This window comes from Dromiciops gliroides, chromosome 2 (assembly GCF_019393635.1).
Source record: "Dromiciops gliroides isolate mDroGli1 chromosome 2, mDroGli1.pri, whole genome shotgun sequence".
NCBI classification, from domain to species: domain Eukaryota; kingdom Metazoa; phylum Chordata; class Mammalia; order Microbiotheria; family Microbiotheriidae; genus Dromiciops; species Dromiciops gliroides.
This window is the reverse complement of record NC_057862.1, coordinates 312,394,934-312,403,201: the sequence shown is the minus strand read 5'-3', so window position 1 is coordinate 312,403,201 and position 8,268 is coordinate 312,394,934. Positions and strand designations below refer to the sequence as shown.

Genomic DNA, 8,268 nt, shown 5'->3' with positions numbered 1-8,268 from the left:
TCAGTGTGGTAGTAATTCTATATCCATGACATGCTCATTGTAACCTAAATGCTCCAGATGTCCCAGGACAGCTGCCATTACACAAAAGGAGCTTCATATTGTTTTTCTCCTTGAGACAGACAAAGACATCATTAGTGATGATAATGATGATAGTTATAGGGCCTCGACTTGAGATCGTCCTTTGTATAGCGAACTCTATACAAAGGATGAGGAAGCACCTTCTCTAAGACTTAGTCTTGGAGGGTTGCCAAGAGCATGGAGAAGTGATTTCCCCAGGATCATATTGTTAAATCAAAGTAACAAGAAATTAATTATTAAGTGGCACTGAGCTAAGCACCAGGGATACAAAGAATATTTGTCTGTTTGCTTGTTATCTTTTCCCCCATCAGATTGGGGCAGTGTGGGAACCAATTTTTAATTGGGGAGTGCTAGCTAAGCGGCTCACCACAATATTGGGTCAAGGAAGGAAACCACCAGCCTCCCTCAAAACAGAACAAGATTTATTTTAACAAGAACGAACTTGGGGGCAGCTAGGTGGCGCAGTGGATAGAGCACCACCCTGGAGTCAGGAGGACCTGAGTTCAAATCCGGCCTCAGACATTTAACACTTACTAGCTGTGTGACCCTGGGCAAGTCACTTAACCCCAATTGCCTCACTTAAAAAAAAAAAAAAGAACAAACTTTAAAAAAAACCACACAAACAGGATAAGTAGGATCAAGGGAAAGGAAATAAAAATGGGGAAAGGGAAATTATAATACCTGAAAAATACCACCGCCCAGGAATCAGCTGAAAATACGCAGCAGAACGCCTGTTGCTTCCACCTAGAATGCCCAATTCTCCTCCCTCAAACCTAGAAACACCCCCACACAGTCGCAGCCAATGGAATGGCCGCTCTGACAGTCACATGACTGCCCTCACTAGGCTTCCAATCATTATAATTTTGCCAAGCCCATGTAGGCATCGGCAAGTGGTGATGACGTGAGGTGCCAGAGCCCTGGCATCAGCTACAACCAGTGGGTGGAGCACCGTGCGGTTTGCGGAACCCCAGGCCAGTGCTCGCCGAGGCATAAAAACCTCAAATAACAATTAATTCTTTACAGCAGGGATTGTCTTTTGCATCCTTTTTGTATGTGACAGTACTTATCACAGTGTCTGGCACATCGTAGGTGCTTCATAAATGCTAATTGACTATTAACTGACTACATCAGGTATACAGGGATCAATCAGTTAACAAGCATTTATGAAGCACTTACCCTGTGCCAGGCACTGTGATAGATGTTGGGATTATAAAGACAAAACCAAAGAAAGTCCCTGTTCTCAAAGAATTTACAATCTTTTTATGGATGTGGGTGGTGACTGGAAATAAATACAAAGTAATATCCCAGGTAGACAGGGAAGGACCCAAGAACTGCAGAAATCAGAAAAGGCTTCATATAGGAGGTGTCTTCTGAGTCAATATTTGAAGGAGAAGAGAGACTTTAAGAGGTGAGGGTGAGGAGGAATCACATTCCAGGCATGAAGGGTGTGGGGAGGGGAGGGGGGACAGCCAAGGCAAAGGCACAGAGATGAAAGATGGAATTTCATGTACAAGGAACAGTAAGCAGTCCTTTATATCTAGAACAGAGAGCACACAAAGAACAGTAATATGCAATAAACCTGGAAGGGCAGACCAAAGCCAAATTGTGAAATGATCTCAGAGGAGCCTTCCAAAGCTGATGTTTCAAGAACCTGAAGTCAATGATACCTGTTGACAGCCTTTATTTCTGTGTGTTTTATTTGTATGAAGAAGCTTGATGCCTTATGAGAATGAAGACCAGCTTAGGTGATGCTATAATTTTTACAAAGCTGATGAAGGGAAGGGCCTCTCCACCTCCTTCTCATATGGGTTGTAAGAATTCTTGGGCTCATCAGAGACATAGGTAGAGAATGTTAATGGGTATGAAATCTTAGTGAAATCATGGAAATAATGCATTTGTTTTAACCCAAAGACAGCAAATTAAGTCAGGAATTGAGAGTTAATCTCCAGGAGTGATACTTTTTTTTTTAAATAAAAAAGGCTATGGATTTTTATTTAAAGATAACTTGAACAAATGATTGTTGCTGTTCAGTCATTTTTCAGTGGTGTCCAACTTTTTAAATCATAAAAGCATTTTATTATTTCCAGTTACATTGTAGAGAGATTTTCAACATTTGTTTCTATAAGATTTCTAGTTCCAAATTTTTCTCCTTTACTCCCTTCCTTCCGCTGTCCCCAAGACAGCAAGCAATCTGATATAGGTTATATATGTACAACTGTATTAAACATATTTCTGCATTAGTCAGAACAAAAGGGAAAAAACCTCAAAAAAGAAAAACACACACACACAAAGCAGAAACAGTGTGGTTCGATCTGCATCCAGATTCCACAGTTCTTTTTTCTGGATGTGGAGAGCATTTTCCATCATGAGTCCTTTGGAATTATCTTGGATCATTGTATTGCTGAGAAGAGTCAAGTCTATCACAGTTGATCATCACACAATGTTGTCGATAATATTCTATTACATTCATATACCATAACTTGTTTAGCCATTCCCCAATTGATGGGCATCCCCTCAATTTCCAATTCTTGGCCACCACAAAAAGAGGAGTTATAAATATTTTTGTACATGTGGGTCCTTTTCCCCTTTTAATGATCTCTTTGGGATATAGACGTAATAGTGGTATTGCTGGGTCAAAGAATATGCACAGTTTTATTGCCCCTTGGGCTTGGACAAAGTTCCAAATTGCTCTCCAGAATGGTTAGATCAGTTCATGACTCCACCAACAATGCATTAGTGTTCCAATTTTCTCACATTTTCTTCAATATTTATCATTTTCCTTTCTTGTCATATTAGCCAATCTGATAGATGTGAGGTGGTACTTCAGAGTTGTTTTAATTTGCATTTCTCTAATCAATAGTGATTTAAAGCATATTTTCATATGGCAATAGATAGCTTTGATTTCTTCAAGGAGTAATACTTTTACTAAGACCTTGTCGCACGGAATGCCCACATGACTACTATAAGAGCTTATAGAACATGCTCTAAAACAGACCTCGTTAGCTTTGCCTCTAAACACAATCTTCTAAATTTCTGTTTCTGTCTGCCAAGTGCATCAACACCCTTCCACTCACCGATATTCGTGATATCTCAGAGTCATTCCCCACCACCCCTTTAAATTCATCCCCTTCTCTCTACTTATATATCCACTACCATAGTTTAGACCTTCATCCCTTCTCATTTGGATTATAATCTTCTTATTGGTCCTTCTGCTTCCAGTATCTCCCCTTTCTTTTTTTTCTTTTTATTTTTTTTGTGGGGCAATTGGGGTTAAGTGACTTGCCCAGGGTCACACAGCTAGTAAGTGTTTAAGTGTCTGAGGCCGGATTTGAACTCGGGTCCTCCTGAATCCAGGGCCGGTGCTCTATCCACTGCGTCACCTAGCTGCCCCAAGTATCTCCCCTTTATAATCCAATCTTCACACATGTGCCAAACTGATATTCTTAAAGCAAAGCCTAAGCATGGTACTTCCCTGGCTCAAGAATGCCCAGCTTCCCATTGCCTTTAGGATAAAAACAATGCCCAGTATTTGGCATTGAAAGCCCTTCACAATTTGGTTTCAACACATATTTCTAGATTAGGGGTTCTTTTGTCATGGACCCCTTTGGTAAGCTGGTGAAGTCTATTGACCCTTTCTCAGAATGATGTTCTTGAATGTATAAAATAAAATACAATAGGATTACAAAGAAACCCTAATCATATTGATATTCAGTCATTGAAATATTAAAAACAAAAGTTCAAGGACCCCAGGTTAAGACCCTCTTTTAGACTGATTTCACAGGACTTCCGTTTGCCTAATATGTTCTAAATAAACTGGATTACTTGCATTTCATTGTACATGACACTCAATGTCCTGACTCTATGCTTTTCCCTAAGTCCTCAGTCTCTTATGCCTGGAATATTCAATCTCTTTTTCTCTTCAAGTCTTAGTTGAGGTTCTCCTAAATTAAGCCCTTCCAGTTTCCCCTTCATCAATCATTGGTGCTTTCCTTTTTTCAAATGGTTTTCTATGTGTTTTATTTACCTGTGGACCTGTTGTATCCCCCCAAAATGAGCCCCTCGAAGTCACGGACCTTTTCATTTTTGTTGTCATATACTCAGCACAGTGACTGGTGTGTTTTCTTACTGAACTAAATTGAATAAAAAATTCTTGTCCTGTTCTCTGTAGCTTTAGGTGTTCTGTGCATGTTAAACTAAGGAAAATCAGAAGCAATCCCTGGAAAGGTCAGGGCAGATGAGATGTTGCAGGCCATAGGAGGAGTACAATGAGGACTATCACTAGAGAATAGATTTATTGGAGGAGAGTGACACTTCGTTTAAAAAGACTCTTTTCTACGAGTGGCTGAAGATCACCTGGAGAGCTGGTGGCTGCTGCCTTCTGGGCTTTGTCATGAAGAAAGATTGTCCTAGATTTGGAGGTAGAGTTTGAACTAAGTACAGATGAACTGAGAGAGTTGGGAAACGTGAGGAGGATGAATTTCCTTACATTCTTATTTTTCTTTTTTTTTTCTTCTTTGTCTTTTTTTTTTTTTTTTTTTGGTGAGGCAATGACGGTTAAGTGACTTGCCCAAGGTCACACAGCTAGTAAGTGTCAAGTGTCTGAGACTGGATTTGAACTCAGATCCTCCTGAATCCAGGGTGGTGCTTTATCCATTGTGCCACCTAGCTGCCCCCTTATTTTTCTTAAAGATGTGAGGTGCCAAAGCTACTAGCCAGGTGGACTGCCGCATGCACCATGGAGAGAAAGCAGGGACCAGCGTCTTCAAGAAGTCAATCCCTAACTGTAAGCAGATGGAGTACTTGGGCAAGAGGGACTTTGTGGATCACCTGGAACAAGTGGATCCTATGGATGGAGTGGTGTTAGTAGACCCTGACTATCTGAAGGACAGAAAAGTATATATGACATTGACTTGTGCCTTCCAATATGGTGGTGAGGATATGGACATTTGGGGCCTGTCATTCTGAAAAGACCTGTTTGCCACAACATACCAAACTTTTCCTCCCATTCCTGATCCACCCCAACCCACCACTCACCTTCAGGAATGACTGCTGAGGAAGCCAGGCCAGCATGCTCATCCCTTCTCCTATGCAGTTCCACAGAATCTGCCCTGTTCTGTCACACTGCAACTTGGACCCGAGGACACCAGGAAGGCCTGCAGGGTAGATTTTGAGATTCAAGCCTTCTGTGCCAAAACATTGGAAGAGAAAATCCACAAGAGGAATTCTGTGAGGCTGGTGATCAGGAAGGTTTGGTGTGCCCCAGAGACACCAGGTCCCTGGCCCATCGCTGAAACCGCTGGACGCTTCCTCGTGTCTGACCCATTCCTGTACCTTGAGGTCTCACTGGACAAAGGGTTATATTACCATGGAGAGCCACTTAGTATTAATGTCCATGTCACCAACAACTCTACCAAGACCATCAAGAAGATCAGTTTCTGTGAGACAGTATGCTGATATCTGCCTCTTCAGCACAGCCCCATATAAATTTCCAATGGCTCTAATAGAACAAGATGACCAGGTGTCTCCCAGTTCCACTTTCTGTAAGGTGTGTGATATAACCCCACTGCTCAGTGAAAATAGGGAGAAACAAGGACTTGCCTTGGATGGGTTGCTCAGACATGAAGATACCAATCTGGCCTCCAGTACTATAGTGAAGGAAGGTGCAAACAAGGAGGCACTAGGCGTCCTTGTATCCTATAGGGTCAAAGTGAAGCTGGTTGTGTCTTGGGGAGGGGATGTTTCAGTGGAGCTCCCCTCTGTCCTAATCCACCCCAAGCCTCATGACCATTCCACCCACTCCAAACCTCAATCTGCTGCCCCTGAGAAAAATGATCCAGTGGACACTAACCTCATCGAATTTGAGAGCAACTATGGCCCAGATGATGACATTGTGTTTGAGGACTTTGCCAGGCTTCAGCTCAAAGGGATGAAGGATGAAGATTATGATAGTCAATTCTGCTAGGGAGGGAGAGTGGAAGTAGAGAAAAGATTTACTGGGGGAAATAAGAGCAAGACTATGCTCCCTATTCTAATTGGAGTTCCATATATTCCCCCCCCCAGGCATAAAAGCACTGTACACAATTTTTGATTGATGCTGGGCATTAATTTTAAGCCACAGTGGCCCCCCCATAGCAACAGGTTGTGTTTGTACCTATATTTGGGATTGTTGGGTTTTTTTAGGGGGAAGTGGTGAGGAATAATTGGGAAGGGAGAGAACCCTTACCTTCCACACATATACCTGTCACAGCCTCTGTAGAACCCCTTCTGGGGGCAGCTAGGTGGTGCAGTGGATAAAACACTGGCCCTGGATTCAGGAGGACCTGAGTTCAGATCCGGCCTCAGACACTTAACACTTACTAGCTGTGTGACTCTGGGCAAATCACTTAACCCCAGTTGCCTCGCCAAAAAAAAAGAAAAAAAAAGAACCTCTTCTGGATTGTAAGAACCCTTTATTGGTAGGAGGGGTCCCCTGGGAAGTGGGGGAGTAGCTATGGATCTAAACAAAAAGGATAATAATCTTTTAAAGCTGAAAAAAAAATGTGAGATGCCATATGTGCAAACAAGGTCACTATCAATTGATTCTACATTTTTTTTCCTACAAAGGAAGGCTTATTGGTTAATGGGAGAGGGATAAGAGGGCATGGAGAGAGAAGATCTGGAAATAAATCTGATGTAAAAACAAAAGGCGTGAGTAAAGCGTTTTTAAAAAATGAATTTCAATGTGGCATGAACCCGGGGGGGAAAAGTTGTGAATGAAGTAGGGTTACCAAATTATTGGATGGGGGCCACCTTTAGAAAAGCCCTCTGAGTGTAGCCTCCTTGGCTATCTTTGGGGAAAGTGCCTTCAGCACTCTTTCAGCTGGCATCCGATATCTCCTAGGAATGAGATTGTCTCCCCAACGCTGACAGCTAACTGAAGCTAAATTTCTCTTGGTCCATAAAGGGGACCAGTAAACTGGGATTAAGGATTAGGATTAATTGAAAAGAAACAGTGGGGGCAGGCAGCTAGGTGGTGCAGTGGATACTGCACCGGCCCTGGAGTCAGGAGGACCTGAGTTCAAATCTGGACTCAGACACTTAACACTTACTAGCTGTGTGACCCTGGGCAAGTCACTTAACCCCAATTGCCTCACAAAAAAAAAAAAAGAAAGAAAAGAAACAGTGGCAGTATCCACACTAGCCACATGGGCAACTTCACAGTGACATCCTGTGCATTCTTTAGTCTTTGACCTGCCCCATGTGGAGTTATTTTGCCATTGGCTCTGTTCTTAGGAGTTAGCTCTTTGGTGGTCACTGGGGAGTCCCACCACACATCCATTTGTCTGTTGCCATTGCCACTGAACAGTATTGCTGCGGAGAGACTCTAAGAACTGAACAATTGGGCCTTCAGATCCAAAAGACCCCACCTTCGCCCAGGGCCCAAGATAGCAACTAGTCATGTGATCAACTAATTCTGCCTGGTGTCCTAATGGTAAAGGTTAGCACTAAAGAAAGGAGTGTATTTCCAAGTGACCCTCTGAAGGCAACTGTAACATTTATAAGGCCCTTTAAAGTTCTCAATGTACTCTATGCATCCTCTAAATATCCCGGTGAGGTATGTACTATACTTATTCTTATCTATATTTTGCACATGAGGAAACAGAGGCTTAGTGAGATTAATTCCAAGGTCACCCAGTTAGCAAACTCAGAGAAGGGATTTGGCCCTGGGTCTAGGATGACTCCCAGTCTAGCATTTTAGCCACTATGTTCTGCTCCTTCCCTTCCCCCTCCAAACAGCAAACAACTTCTTCAAGCTGGTGTCTGACGGGTGCTCTTTTCTGCTCCTACTATGTTATGGGAAAATGAAACACCAGACATAAATAATCTTAAGAGGTCCAGTCATTTTACTGGGGGCATAAAGGAACTAACCCATCAAAGTTTGACCAATCTTAGACTAGGTTGCTAAATTGATGACAGCATGGGAACTTTTCTGTTGTGTGGGGAATAGGACAGTCATCTGTTTTAAGGAGATAATTGTGTTCAGATGGGATTTTAATGTGTGCAGTGAATTGTATCAGAAGTTGTACTATAGTAGAAAGAATGCTAGGGGCAGCTAGGTGGCGCAGTGGATAGAGCACCGGCCCTGGAGTCAGGAGAACCTGAGTTCAAATCCGGCCTCAGACACCTAACACTTACTAGCTGTGTGACCCT

The 8,268-nt window shown here is 42.6% G+C and overlaps 1 pseudogene; it reads left to right on the top strand.

Moving 5' to 3' along the window:
* Nucleotides 1-4,806: 4,806 nt before the first annotated feature.
* Nucleotides 4,807-6,040, top strand: LOC122738788 (annotated as a pseudogene).
* The last annotated feature ends 2,228 nt before the right edge of the window (nt 6,041-8,268 follow it).